This window comes from Ambystoma mexicanum, chromosome 1q, assembly GCF_040938575.1.
Source record: "Ambystoma mexicanum isolate Mex_15411 chromosome 1q, UKY_AmexF1_1, whole genome shotgun sequence".
NCBI lineage: Eukaryota > Metazoa > Chordata > Amphibia > Caudata > Ambystomatidae > Ambystoma > Ambystoma mexicanum.
In genome coordinates this window covers 25,750,998-25,766,241 of record NC_090922.1, presented here as the reverse complement: position 1 = coordinate 25,766,241, position 15,244 = coordinate 25,750,998, and the positions used below count along the sequence as shown (strand labels likewise).

Below are 15,244 nucleotides of genomic sequence, written 5' to 3'. Positions count from 1 at the left end.
ACGGAGAAGGGGGAAGATAAAAGGATGGGGAAATGAGGGAACTGCAGTAGAAATAGGGAGGGGTGATGTAGAAAGGTAAACGGAATGTTTGGTGGTTGCTTGAGTGGGTATGTGTATTGATCTGCTGAGGAGGACCATAAATGGCAATTGCAAAAGGAAGATATGTTTTAAACGTGCCTAGCATCAAAATGATTGTCTATTTGGAGTAGTTTAGAAAGGCAATAGGTATTTCAGAGCACCTACTGTTTGGATATGAGATGGGCTTGAGATGTGATCCTGCCGCCCAGTTAAATAGTGTAGCTTTTTGACTCAGGATTATATTTTAAATTAGTACGTGGCGGGGGCATGGTCTTGACCTCCCAGCCAATGATCAGGCTCAGAAAGGGAACTTTACCACACGGTAAAGCCCCAGCTCTGAGTCACCTCAGAGCTGCAGGCCATCATCTTCCACCGCCGAATAATGAGGTAAGTACTTCCCTGCAACTTGCATCCCCATTCCCTACCCTTCCTCCCCCTTTCCCACACATTACGCCCACTCCGATTCACGCCCCACTTACCTTCCACTTCCCATGTCCCTCGCCAGCGCCGGGAACAGTAGTGTTCCTGGTGCGTCCTGACTCACAACTTGCCTCCATGGAAAGGGAGAAGGGACTTCATGTAGTCCCTTCTCCCAGATCTATGGCCATACTTTTTTTTTGTATTGTTTTTAAGTCAAGGAACATCATACGCGTCCTTTCTCAACTTACACAAAACATTATTAGTATCCTGGTACAACGTGCCGGGATACTAATAGCAATATTACCCTTGTGGGGGGGGGCATTACCCTTTACCAGGCCTGAAAATGTGGCTAGTAATACCCCCACCCCTGCTTAATTAGCACCGTTGGTGAGTGCGGCAGCCAATCAGATTGCTCTAAACCCAGGCTGAATGAACAGATGCAAGCCCGGGTTTGGAGCAACTCGAGTGCTCTATGCACTCACCCTCCCCCCGGCGCTGCAGGTTTTCCCTCCTCCCCTGACTCCCACCCCAAAATCTAGCCCTTGAACACCTCCACCCCCCTCTCCTTACCTGAAAGGGATCTTCCACCAGGGCTGCACCGTCCACTTGGATTCCTGTTCAAGCCATGGAAATGGAAGAGGGGCTATGAGCGGAGCCCCATTTTCCATTTCCCTGGCAATCCTGACTCTCCCTGGCCTCTGCTGCTAATGAACCAGTGCAAGCAGGTTTTTTTTTTCTTCAATTTCTATTAGCACACGAGGGTTTACCTCGGGTGCTAATAGCAATAAGAACGTGTTCTGCTGACTTCACTGCCCGGTAACGGCACTGGGGCCCAGCCCATCATTAAAGCTCGTCGCTTCACTCGGGACTATAGCTTGGGCCCTGGGTCGTTACCGGCTGATGAAGACTGCAGAACACCTTATCATTGCTTAATTCTAAAAAGAAAACGAAATAGTTATTCTCGACTAGTAATCCAGGAAGCCAGTTGTGGCCCTGTCCAGGTAGACTTTGTGAAAGGCTTATGTAGTTGGAGAACAAAAGGGTACGATGGAGCTGTTTCAAGCCTTTCACTCAGGAAGAGTGGGGCATCACTTAATCTGAAAATATATTGTCAGAGTACTGTCTCTGCACTTCTCAAGATACCTGTGGAGGTGGCTGTGTGTGTAACATGGCTAAAGCTAAGACACGCGTGTTGCTTGTACAGCACTTTGTGACACAGTGAGGCTATCTCACAGGACTGAGGAGCGGGGAGGGAATCTTATAGTCTGCAAGCCAACAATTTAAACACCAGTACTCACAAAGACCAGCACTGAAGGAACCTATCTCTCAAGTGGTCTATTCTATTTAGAAAGTGGCTGACCCTGAAGACACTTCCGGGTTGTATGGCTTTCAGTGTACAAGTTCCCTTCTGAGGATACAGCACTCAGGTTGGTGCCCGAGCAGTCTTTGGACCCTGCCAGGAAACCTTCGGGAGAATTCCTGGGACGTTGTGGTGACTGACCCCCTCTTATGCTGCTGCTGGTCTAGCCTGGAAATAATCTGCTTATAAGGCATCCATTTCCAACCACTTTCCAGAGCTGCACATGTCTAGTTAGGCTAAAGGTTGGCAGTGGGGGGAACCCAGACATCTGTGGGGAAAGCGCTCAGTTTACTTTGCAAACTTCTCATAGTACACCACTGAGCAGCCTTCGTGCCTATATTCCCAGGACAAAATTGAGAGAATGGGCTTGAAACATTAGCAAATCTGTTCCAAAATAAACTCACAAGCCAAAACAATGGTGATCTGGGTGGTGTGTTCACCTGGTAACCCTCTGAATATTTTGATAGGCACAGTAGTGATTGATTGTATGTCGGAAATGCAAATGTCCCACTCTCACGACTACCTGAAAATTTAGCACAAATTCTACATTTTCCTTTGGCCAAAATGTTCTGTTTTTTTTCTTTATGTTATGTTACAACGTTTTTTATGCTTCTCCAAATAACCACTGTGGTACTCTCAGAGCACATAGGCTGTGCGAAAAATGGCGTGCTGTCCCACCATGATGGTTTTCCAGACTGTAGCCTGCAAGGAAAGGGAACGGGGAGAGGGTGGAAGATGGACGAGCAAGGAAATACATAACTTAGTAGGTAAAATAGAGAGAGGAACATGTTTCTCTACGTGTGGGCATTTATAAGTGCAGATTGTAATGTGCTGAAAACAATATTTTAAGCACTTTAATAAAAACACATTTAATAGAAAGCTTTGTTATTCAAAATAAGTAACAAAATGCATGTAGACTCTGCCTCTAGGGTAATCAACTGCAGCAGCGCACTAAATAAATACACAGAAATAAGTGCCTCCTTCTTGAACTTGAGTGTGCATTGTCTGGGAAAGTTAGTTCAGAAGAAAGAATTTGAAACGCGAGCCATTACTTTGTGTGTTGTAGCGGCAGCTAGAGCTTTGCTTTGGGAGCTGCACTTCTTGCTTGATCCCAGCTCTGGTGGCAGTAAAGAGATGCCACAACTCTACTGTGACAGGGATTTACAATTGAGCAGTTATGCTTTTATTTATTTGGTCATTCCTAATGGCTATATTGCAAGTGGAGACATATGCCTCAGGAGGATAGCTCAGGGGCAACGTGCTCGCCTTGGAAGCAAGAGAACACGGATCAACACAGGTTCGATCCCAGGGTCCGCGCTTAGAAACCTCTGGGTATTAAGCATGTTATAAATAAACTATCATATCAGAAGAGAGGCTAGGGGACCAGGGACATCATTTCACCAAAATGCCAGAGGTAACTGAAGTGACTTCACATGACCCTTGATCTCTGATGACATCACAGGAAGTGATGTAATTTGACCCTCCCCCCGAGTGACATCATGGGAAGCGATAGAACGTGACCTTTCATCCCTTTAATAAGTCTTGCAATTATTGTATAGAATTCCAGAAAGACAAATTATGTGTTGTTCCTATTCTTTCTTATTTAGGGTCACTGCTGAAATTCCAGCTACCCCAGAAACAAACAGCCTTACCACAGCCCAGGAGCTTCAATGTAAAAAAGAAAGAAAAAAGAACTTTCTTTGTCTTTTTTGAGGGGTAGCAAGGGAGAGCACAGGGGTAGCAAGGGAAACCTCAGGGGCTGCAGTTGCAAACCCTGGCGACCTCCAAATGACATCCTTGTAGGGGACGAGCAGGAGGAGCAGCTAACATTACTTAGCCTAGTAATATCGTGTTCCCGTTGTGGGTGCAGAGGCTGCTGGCAGAAAGGCATTACGCACGAAGACTGACTGCCAGCAGCATGCCATTATGTAAGATACCTCTGACCTAGGCCGCAGTGCTTCTCGCCCAGCGGCCTCCGTGCCTACGATAGGTTCTGGGAAGGTGTAGAGCATGCACATTTGTTGGGGAGAGAAACAGTGATGGGAGGAGCCTGGAGCAGAAGTGCAATGGGGATAGGTGAGAGGTGCAAATAAGGGGTGCAGGGCCCCCTAAAATAGAGTGTGTGAGAAGGGAGGCGGCCATCTGGTGCTGGTCTTATGGGGCAGCGCTTGTGGGAGATCGTCCTGGCAACATAGATCAAATATTCCTTTTATCGGTGAATAGTGGTGCCATGATTAGTTTGTAATAAGAATGCGATGTTCAGATTGTGCAGGCTCCATTGTAGTATGCAGGGGAGTTGTTAGGTCTGGAAAAGACCCGGGGCTAAGCTGATATCGGAAATGTTGGGACTGGGGGCTAGCTAGTCTTTTGGCTGTAGCTCCTGAGATTCTATCCGGGGCTACAACCAACAGATCAGGGGCTATAGCCCCCTTAGCCCCCCCCCCTAGCAACGCCCCTGGTAGTATGTAGTAATTACAAAACACCAAAAGCCACTTCCAAGTGTTTACACCAGGATACAAGCATTGGCAATGTCAACAGTTTGTGCATTTATGTAGGCATTGAAAGGCGCGTGCCATGCTCTTCCTTAGTGGTACTAACTGGCCATTGAGGGTAGTAGGTGCAAACTGGTGCAAGTACCTAGGTATCAGACAGTACTGCATAGCAAATGCCTAGAACTTGCACACAAGCCAAAACTGTTGGCTTTGCCAATGCTTGGTTTTAACAGGACTTCAGTGAAGGACAAACATAGTGCTAATAAATCGAGTGGCTGATGGTAGACCCGGTTTAGCCATTTTGATTACACCAGTAGCATTTTATAGCACCGATTAAGTCATGAACTCTCAGAAGATGGCTTTGAAAAAAAACTGGCAGGCACTTCGAGTGCAAAGTTTGATGGTAAGGCTTCATTAAAGCGAACTGGAAGAGTTCCCTTGGGGAGGTGTTTTGGGCGGGGAGGTGCAGGAGCTGGATGGGAATGGCCATAGGGATTAGCAAGGCCACGGGCAGCCAGTGGGTGGGGAAATAACCAAACAACACCTACGAGCTTTGTGTGCCTCCTCATATGCCATTTCTCCCTATATGTATTCTAATGCAAATGTTTTGGCTTACAGGTGGCGTTGCCACCAAATAGCCCAAACTAAAAAAAGGCTAAATATAGAGATAATACAGAAATTTAAATGCATGAGTTGAAACGTTCTTGACTGAAGAGCAAGATTCGTAATCACTTCATGAAACATTTTTGGAGAATCTGTGTACAGTGGCTAACTAGCCAGGTGGGGAATAAGAAAATCTGAGCTGTATTCCTGGCATCCTAACACAGCGACGCCAGTGTTTCAGTGTCCCCCCTCTTGGCATTGTGGCATAGTCCCCAGACATTACACACATGCCAGACTAGTCAGACCTTCAGGGAAGTCTGACGTTTGGCAAACTGAAGTTGTTGCACTCTTCACCCTCTCTCCTCGTTCATTTCCACTGCCCCTTGTGTCCATTCCGCCTTCCCTTGTTCCCTTAATTGAAGCTCTGGAGTTGTTAAATCTTTGCATGTTTCGTGGTACAAGACTCCTAATAAAGAAACATAGATTCAAGATCTGCGTCTAACACATAGGGCATGGGCCTGCAAGCGTTGGCTCTCCAGATATTTTAGAATACTGCTCTCATTAGCCCTAGCCCGCATAGCCAATGGTGAGGCATCATAGGAGCCAGAGTCCAAAATATGTGCAGAGCCACAGGTTGCAGACCCCTGTTCGGGCTTTTTGGGGGAAATATTAACCAATATTCGAATAAATGTCCTAGCATGCCAACACAGTTCAAGCAGGGGAAACTTTTCAAACCACCGTAGCCCTAGGAGTGAGATGAAGAAGTGGAAAGGACCACCAGAAGTCTCCCCACAGTGGAAGGACCACTTCATCTATAGGAAGCTGTAGAAAATATAACGTTTCCACATGGCATAGGGTCCTTAGCCCAGGTGGACTAGATTGGCAGATGACACGTGAGGGTTATCCTCATTTTACCATCAAAGCTAATGGCCAAAATATTCCAGGCAAACTATCGGAAAACAGCGCACGGTTGTATAACATTCAGGGGTGAACTGGCCTATTGGGAACTCTGGAGATTTCCTGGTAGGCCTCTGCACCCTGGACCTCTTTTGTGTGGTAGCTCCACATTATCCCATAGGAAAAGGGTAGGAATTGCTGAAAATGTATAAAATGGGGCCACTTTGAACATTATTTCCAGGGCCTCTTTTGGTTCCCAGTCCACCCCTGATAACATTTCCTTGTGACTCAGTACTCTTATGTGTCAAATTGTGGAGGATTTAGAAACAGGCAAAAAGACGAACCTTGGTATTACGCTTCATATAAAAAATGGCTTTTTCAGTGATTGATAATTCAAAGGACAGATGAGAGAGAGCTAGCTCCAGACTATTACCACTGAAGACACGGCCGCTTGCCACCAAACAAATGTGAGACAGTGTTTAAACGGAACGAGTTAGAGGCAATATTTAGATACTAGGTCTCACGTGAAGGTCGTACTAGCAGATACCAGCCCAATAGCCCGAAGTAACATCCCAAGCAAAGTGAGGTCCACTGACAAGGGCACTGATACCGTTACTAGAAGGCACGGCCCACCCATCAGGTGATTATGCCAACAGTCGCGCCTCTATAATGGGCGACGAGGCTCCGACCCACTCCTGTTATGGAGGAGCCAAGCCAGAGCTCGGTGAAAACCTGAGTGCTTCAGCTACACCGTGCTGCCGAGGGTGAGGGAGCACGTCTGGCGGGCTCTGCTGTGGGGAATCGAGGTTTCACCTCGGGTGCAGTAACTTGGGTACGCTTGGGCAAAGAGCCATGCAAGGCTTGGGCGTTTTGCACCCCCAGCCTTGCAAGGCCACCGACCATGCTGGCTGAGGTACTGCACCATCAAAATGCTTAGGGGGCTCTCCTGCACCTCCCCATGCATTCGGAGGGTAGGGGGTGGCCAGTCTGTGCCACTCTCGTTCTCGAGCTACAGGAAGCAGCGAGAGGTGTTTTATTGACACCTCTCCCAGCTTCCTGCCTGGAACGATTTGCATGGAAGGCCTTCCAGTCGGAGCAGCTGAGTGGGAGCTTGGAGCCGAGACACAGATAAGCATTTTATTTTATTTATCACACATGCATGTAAGTGATTGTGCATATATGTGAGTGAGGATGTCATATTTTTGAATGTGCGCGTGAATGATTGCTGCTTATCCTGTGAGTGTATGAATGGGGGACAGTGCGAGTGAATAGTTGGATTACTTACTGTAATCTTCATTACTCCTAGTCCCACTCTTCCTCATCACATTACTTACGTGAGGTCACCCACCTCACAAATAAGCATCGGGTGCATGGCTGTTTGTGTAATGAATGGGTATAAATGCAGGGGCAGCTCGTCCATAACGGGTGAGGGGGTGCTGAGCCATCAGTACCCTCACTCATAATGGAGAAGCCTCGGCAGAAACGATCAAAAACGTGGTTTCCCTTTGACAGTTTCTGGGACCATGCAAGGATATTTCTTTTTGCCTCGCCAGCCTTGCATGGTCCATTGGGGATATGGGGCGGGGAATTGCACGTTTGAAGGGTTGCCTTCACAATATATTGAGGGTATCTGGGAATAAGTAGCTGGTTGTTGGGGTGGACAGGTAATTGTTTACAGAAACCTGGGACATGACTGGTGGAACAGACACAGCTAGGACAGCCAATGCTGGCGTAGGGGCACAATATATCATATTATAAATGATAACATATTTCATCTGAACATAGACATGGAGTATTGTGCCAGTGGTGGACTGGATTGATTTTGGGGTTGGAAGGGGGAGCTACTTTGCAGGACAGATGGTGGAGCTTGAGAATGATAGTGAAGCGTTTAAGTGATGGGTTCGTTTTGATAGCTGGGGGAGTGCATTCCACGGAAGTGGGGCATGTAAGGAGAAGAAGCGGGAGCTGGAGGAGGAGCATGGGGAGGCTGGGGATGCAAAGGCTGAGGTGGTCGTGTGCACATGCAATGTAGGTATCGCTTTAGAGCACAGAAGCACAATTAGCAGACTAAAGGAAATAGAAAACGGATAAAAACGTAACAATTACCATTGTTACATTAAATATGTAAACATTCTATTTCTCAGCAAGTAAGAAATATTTGGCCACATTAGAAGACGCCACTTCTCAATGCTTTTAAAAGTAATGATGAAAACTTCTCTCATCTAGAGAATTTGAAGGAGCGTTTTAAAAGAGACAATGAAAGAAGATCTCGAGGGAGGGAGGGAGGGAGGGAGGGAAGGAAGGAAGGAAGGAAGGAAGGAAGGAAGGAAGGAAGGAAGGAAGGAAGGAAGGAAGGAAGGAAGGAAGGAAGGAAGGAAGGAAGGAAGGAAGGAAGGAAGGAAGGAAGGAAGGAAGGAAGGAAGGAAGGAAGGAAGGAAGGAAGGAAGGAAGGAAGGAAGGAAGGAAGGAAGGAAGGAAGGAAGGAAGGAAGGAAGGAAGGAAGGAAGGAAGGAAGGAAGGAAGGAAGGAAGGAAGGAAGGAAGGAAGGAAGGAAGGAAGGAAGGAAGGAAGGAAGGAAGGAAGGAAGGAAGGAGCGAGCTGTGTGGGAAATAGGGAGTGGGAGATAATTAAGCGCCAAAGATGGGTGGGTCGATTTTTAGTCCGATGTTTATACAGTAAAAGAACGACAGGGGATACCATAAATCTGTAAACGAGATGCGCTGGGTAACTTTGTGGAAGGGTGGCAATGCTTATTTGTTGGTGTCGTTGAAAACTTTCCACGTGTGCCGCAGTCCTGACATATATGACACGGCGTGTCTTGGCGGCCTGAAGACAGGTAGCGTCAATACGCCTCCTGCAAAGGCCCACTCACGGCGAAAGCTCTTCCAGCATTTCATTGCCTGCCTGCGCGCAGAAATTAAAGACGAATGCCGATTTTAAGTGCAGCGGCAAAAATGACCTCTAATTGTGCTATTGAGACATAACTTGATACTTACTTGCTCGCTATGGGCTTAATCCTCACACCTGTTTGTCACGCTGGCCTTGAGTTACACGATCTACTTTTAATGCACTTGTGGGCGTCCTCGCTGAAAAGATTATCGCTGGTGCTTTAAAGCAAATACTCTTTTTTGGCAAATTACACCCAGCAAACTACACAATCGTGATAATTTATTTCAGCTCTATTCCAAGGGTGTGGTATTTAGAATATGTTTGTGATTTGCTTTATTTCATTTTGTGTTTGCTAAAACGAACTCAACTTTGCGGTTTTGCAAACCATGTCACTCTGTATACCTCGGAGTGCAGACGACATATTCAAAGCGATATTTGTCTTCCAACAAGAATCGAGGATATGCGGAAAAGGACGGGTGTACGTTTTGTTCTCAAAGGCAATCTGACAAAATGTGCTTTATTAGTCTATGCGGTAACATTTCAGAAGTGCGTCACACGAGTCTCTCAGGTGTATACCTATTCTTTACAAAACATTTAAAACGCCACTCCGGGATTAGCAGCAGGAAAGGGGTACCCTATAAAGAATGGTACATGAACACACGTGTTCCGGAAGCAGTGCACGTCTTTCACAGGCCAGAGTATTTTTTTAAATTTTTTTTTATTTTTTTTTATTTTTTTTTGTAAATGTAGAATGTGCACAGAGAACCACTGGGGCGTCCATCTATAAGCTCAGGTTAGCTCCAATTAAAAACATCAACTAAATTAAACTTCTCAAAAACAGTTAAATAGTTACTTCATATTAATTCGTGTCCTATCTTTGTATTTTAAATTGGAACCAGTGGAGTAAACTTTTCTGAAAATGTTGTGCCACAAAATTTGGGGGGGAGGGGGAAGCCCTCCCCCCAAAAGTATGCCCTTGATTGGAACACAGTGTATATAGGCCCAGTTCCTTCTAGGTGAGCCTTTATACTGGGACTGGTCTATTTCTAAGCACTCACAGCTTTGCTAGGCTGTGAGGTACATTAAGAACTTGATTTGCAAAGGATCACACAATGTGGTCAGTGTGTGAGTTGATATTAGTGCTCTGATCACATGGGTCCAGATTTGGCAACCATATCTTCTCCACAATCCATAACAGAGCACGCAATGAGTTAAGAGGGGAGGTCGACTACTCACCATCTACACAAACCTCAGGTTGAGAAGCCTCTCTTCACAGTCTCCTTTTTTTAAGTTTGTCATTTTCAAAAATATAGTGTCTTTGTCACAATGTGATGGGTAAGGAGGGGAGCGGTCCAGGGAGAAAACAATTACTTGAATGAATGTTGCTTTATAGAAATGGCAAAATTAGCCTCGAAATGTAGTCTCAAAAGTATGCCCGGTTCCAGGTAATTATGGCGTTGTATCCACATTTTGGCACATGGCCCTTAGGAGAGGAGTTGCGCCACTTGCACATTGCAGGAATCAGGTGATGAAACCTTGCCTCACACTGTAGCGAGTCCAATGTAATGTCCACTGGGACACCAGACTCTACAAATTGATTCCACAAAGTATTGACTGCCCAGAGTATGAAACCTAGCCCGAGTGCTGCCACTAGCTTAGCCCCTGCTCGTTTCCAGGCCTAGCAAAAGGCCTGCTGCCAAACGAGCTCCCAAAAGCAGTTACCGGAAACACTGACACATTTACTCCATGCTCTTATTATTAAAAAAAGCTTTGTCAAGCTAAAATTGCAATTTATGATCCCTGGTGTCAGATCTACACCTCACTAGACAATGGGCACACAAACAACACACACATACCAGACTGGTACAGAACCAGCGTCCTTACTGTGAGGAGTGCAGCAAAACCACATCCCGCCGCACCCTATTAACCAGAAAGTTCTATTAAGGGACAGCTCCCATTGCTGATTTTACTCCCTTCAGTAAAAGAAAAGCCACTTTTGAAACACTGAGGCAAGCTGGTTGGTGTTAAATAAGATTAGGGAAAAAAAACTAAATTAACCGAAAAAAGTGAAAATAAATTCAAAACGAAATACTCTGAAGAACCTGTTATAAAAGCAATCCATGCAAAAATGAAATTATTCAGAACGAGGTAATTGAGAAGTTATGATTGAGAAAGACATTTTTGTAAGAAGAAATTATCACATTGATTCGCCTGTATGTCACTGGGAACATGAAGTGTTTCCTTATGTGCCATTGTTTAAGAGCCCAAGGATACAAAGATATGTACCCAGCCCAATCAACATAACCCTTGCAGAGAAGCCCACAGACACCTCTCTCATCACTTACCCTACCTACTAAAAACGTTCCAAAACCCTAGATACTCACCCTCAACCACCAAACAAAACACAAACCACTAGCACAGCAGAAACTTGAAACCATCACAAACTCTGCAACACCCACCTCAACCCAACGCACTACAGAAAACTCAACCACTGACACACAAACCACCCAATACACACTCACCACCAACCCCAACACCCAGTGAACGTTTTCTTCTGAAATGGAGCTAAAAAAACACAAAAATACTCTCTTGCATTCTTGCTCTCCATTCCACTAACAAAACCGCCCGAGCCCTCGTTCCTTTTCAGATCCGCCAAAGTTCATGGAGACGGCAGCGGTGCGTAGTAAGAATCACGGTAACATAACATAACCTATTGCTATCTACAGGGTTTATTTGGGGTTCACTTCAGTTGGGCATTTTGGGCTAAGAAGCTACTTTATGATGGTTGCAGCAGTAAAGGTGGGGTGGGAAAGTTGGTACTCAGGAAAGGAAATAGTCCTATATCCTTGTTAAATTACAGTCATTAAGGCATAACCCTCTGCAAGTGCACACTGGCCTAACAAAAGGATCCGCCCAGCATATTGACAGTGACATGCAAAGAGACATCCAACAACTGATTGGATATGGCATAAAAGAACTAAGTCATGAGTAGAGCATGGCTGCAGTGCTGCTCACATCCAGGCGTGCCTACTGTTCTACTCTTTTCCAGGATCAAGTCATGAGTAGAGCATGGCTGCAGTGCTACTCACATCCGGGTGTGCCTACTGTTCTACTCTCTTCCAGGATCAAGTCATGAGTAGAGCATGGCTGCAATGCTACTCATATCAGGGCGTGCCTACTGTACTACTCTCTTCCAGGATCAAGTCATGAGTAGAGCATGGCTGCAGTGCTACTCACATCCGGGCGTGCCTACTGTTCTACTCTCTTCCAGGATCAAGTCTTGAGTAGAGCATGGCTGCAATGCTACTCACATCAAGGCGTGCCTACTGTTCTACTCTCTTCCAGGATCAAGTCATGAGTAGAGCATGGCTGCAATGCTACTCACATCCAGGCGTGCCTACTGTACTACTCTCTTCCAGGATCAAGTCATGAGTAGAGCATGGCTGCAATGCTACTCACATCCAGGCGTGCCTACTGTACTACTCTCTTCCAGGATCAAGTCATGAGTAGAGCATGGCTGCAATGCTACTCACATCCAGGCGTGCTTACTGTACTACTTTCTTCCAGGATCAAGCCATGAGTAGAGCATGGCTGCAATGCTACTCACATCCAGGCGTGCCTAATGTTCTACTCTCTTCCAGGATCAAGTCATGAGTAGAGCATGGCTGCAATGCTACTCACATCCGGGCGTGCCTACTGTACTACTCTCTTCCAGGATCAAGTCATGAGTAGAGCATGGCTGCAATGCTACTCACATCCAGGCGTGCTTACTGTACTACTCTCTTCCAGGATCAAGCCATGAGTAGAGCATGGCTGCAATGCTACTCACATCCGGGCGTGCCTACTGTTCTACTCTCTTCCAGGATCAAGTCATGAGTAGAGCATGGCTGCAATGCTACTCATATCAGGGCGTGCCTACTGTTCTACTCTCTTCCAGGATCAAGTCATGAGTAGAGCATGGCTGCAATGCTGCTCACATCCAGGCGTGCCTACTGTTCTACTCTCTTCCAGGATCAAGTCATGAGTAGAGCATGGCTGCAGTGCTACTCACATCCGGGTGTGCCTACTGTTCTACTCTCTTCCAGGATCAAGTCATGAGTAGAGCATGGCTGCAGTGCTACTCACATCCGGGCGTGCCTACTGTTCTACTCTCTTCCAGGATCAAGTCATGAGTAGAGCATGGCTGCAATGCTACTCACATCAAGGCGTGCCTACTGTTCTACTCTCTTCCAGGATCAAGTCATGAGTAGAGCATGGCTGCAATGCTACTCACATCCAGGCGTGCCTACTGTTCTACTCTCTTCCAGGATCAAGTCATGAGTAGAGCATGGCTGCAATGCTACTCACATCCAGACGTGCTTACTGTACTACTCTCTTCCAGGATCAAGTCATGAGTAGAGCATGGCTGCAATGCTACTCACATCCGGGCGTGCTTACTGTACTACTTTCTTCCAGGATCAAGCCATGAGTAGAGCATGGCTGCAATGCTACTCACATCCAGGCGTGCCTAATGTTCTACTCTCTTCCAGGATCAAGTCATGAGTAGAGCATGGCTGCAATGCTACTCACATCCGGGCGTGCCTACTGTACTACTCTCTTCCAGGATCAAGCCATGAGTAGAGCATGGCTGCAATGCTACTCACATCCAGGCGTGCTTACTGTACTACTCTCTTCCAGGATCAAGCCATGAGTAGAGCATGGCTGCAATGCTACTCACATCCGGGCGTGCCTACTGTACTACTCTCTTCCAGGATCAAGCCATGAGTAGAGCATGGCTGCAATGCTACTCACATCCAGGCGTGCCTAATGTTCTACTCTCTTCCAGGATCAGCCTCTCCAGAGATCCTGTCTACCGGCTAAACAATTGGCCATATAAGCAAGTCCAACTTCTCCAAGCACTATCCCCTCAATAAGTGGAAGGTGGGACTTCCAGAAAAAGAATACGATCAACAAAATCTGCAAAAGGAACTCAAATCACAGGCCACCCCAAAACGAAACCTGTCTCCTACGTAGCAAAATTCCAACATGTCACTTCCCCAGAAGAAACTTGGGTGCCCTGCGTCCTTCCACTCTACTTTAAACTAAGGCCAAGTTCTGAAATGTCCATGGAATTCAGGCCCATTACTCACAGTATTCAAATCAGTATTTAATTGACTGAAAAGTGCCTTCGTGCCATCGGAATGTGTTGCTTTGCATGAACCCCGAGAAACATGCACTTGACAAGGCCCCTAAAATGATGCTAGTTGCGCCAAAGCTTGTTGATGGGTTCTGTCATTAATGCACTTGCTGTGTGCCGAACCCCTTTCGCTCTCCGAGGTTCACAACACAGCCCATTTGCCTGGCTCAATAGTGATGCCTGTTGCTTGAAGTGCTGCAAAGCCTGCCATCGCAGGGGTATAGGCTACATTAATGGCAAGCTGCTTTTACTGTTCTGAACATTGACATAAGTAGCTAGGTTCACAGGCTGTGAGGCCCGCCCCCACCGCCACAGCTCAACATACTGGCTACTGTATGACTGGCTGCTTTGCATACTCGGAGTGTGTGGATGTGGCCGTGGGATGCGCTGACAAGCCACTTGGGCAGCATGAATGCCAGACTTGTCCGGCCCCGCATGAGCATCTACGTGCAGGAATTCCTCAAACCACAGCCAGGACACTCCTTACCTTGAAAGCAGAAGAGGCTCGCCCGGGGCTTGTCCACGATGCTCAGGATAGTCGGCCACAGAAGCATGCACGGCACGGCACTCTCGTGTCTGGGGCTCTTCACTCCAGTGCAGGGCAGCAACAGGCACAAGCTCCCTCGTGCTACTGAGCTTTGCACATGCTGGGAGCTGGCTGCAGAGAAGGGCAGCAGGGGGCGGGGGGGTCACTCTCTTTTAATGTCCTGCTCGCAATCAGAGACTGGCCCCCGGTCCCGGGGACCTGTCACCAACTATTTGAATGCCACAACTCCGAGTTGTTGTTGTTGTTTGAGAGTTTTTTGTGTTGCTTACAAAAGTTAGTTCAAGTTCAGTTGAATGAAAGGGTATTCTTTCCCCTTGGTGCAGAAGGAGGAGTTGGGGCAGTGACCAGCAGCACCCAGGACCCTATCCGATCACAAGAAAGCAGAGAAGCGAGACTCTGTGATTGGAAGGAAGGGGGTGTGCAGTCCAAGGGGGGTGGGGGCGGTGGGCACGCGACAATGCAGGAGGAAAGAGGAGCTGGTCAGTGAAAGGGAGAGAGAGAGGCGGGGGGGGGGGGGGGGAGAGCAGGTGGGTGGAGGAACCGGGAGGGAAAGTGTGCACGTTTTAGCGCAGAGTTAATGAAGTGTAAAGGAATCTCTCATTCATACGGGGTCAGATTACAGAGAGCGGAAAAAAGCTCCACGATAAATATGTAAAGGTAAGAAGTAATTTGAGACAAGACAACTTCCAGTGCAAAGGCGCAGCATTCGGGTACCAGCCCCTGGTGCTGGTCAGGCCGGAGCCAGTGAAAGTGCCGCCGTTATAGGGGCGATGGCGGGCGCA

At 47.0% G+C, this 15,244-nt stretch overlaps 1 protein-coding gene across 1 annotated transcript in view; it reads right to left on the bottom strand.

Annotated features, from left to right (window-relative positions):
* KCNJ10 (potassium inwardly rectifying channel subfamily J member 10) overlaps window positions 1–14,808 on the bottom strand; it is a 397,960-nt gene extending 383,152 nt beyond the window's left edge. The window contains exon 1 of the mRNA XM_069635443.1: window positions 14,403–14,808. The gene's annotated coding sequence lies outside the window, so the exon portion shown is untranslated. The remainder of the gene's footprint in view (window positions 1–14,402) is intronic.
* Between the last annotated feature and the right edge of the window lie 436 nt (window positions 14,809–15,244).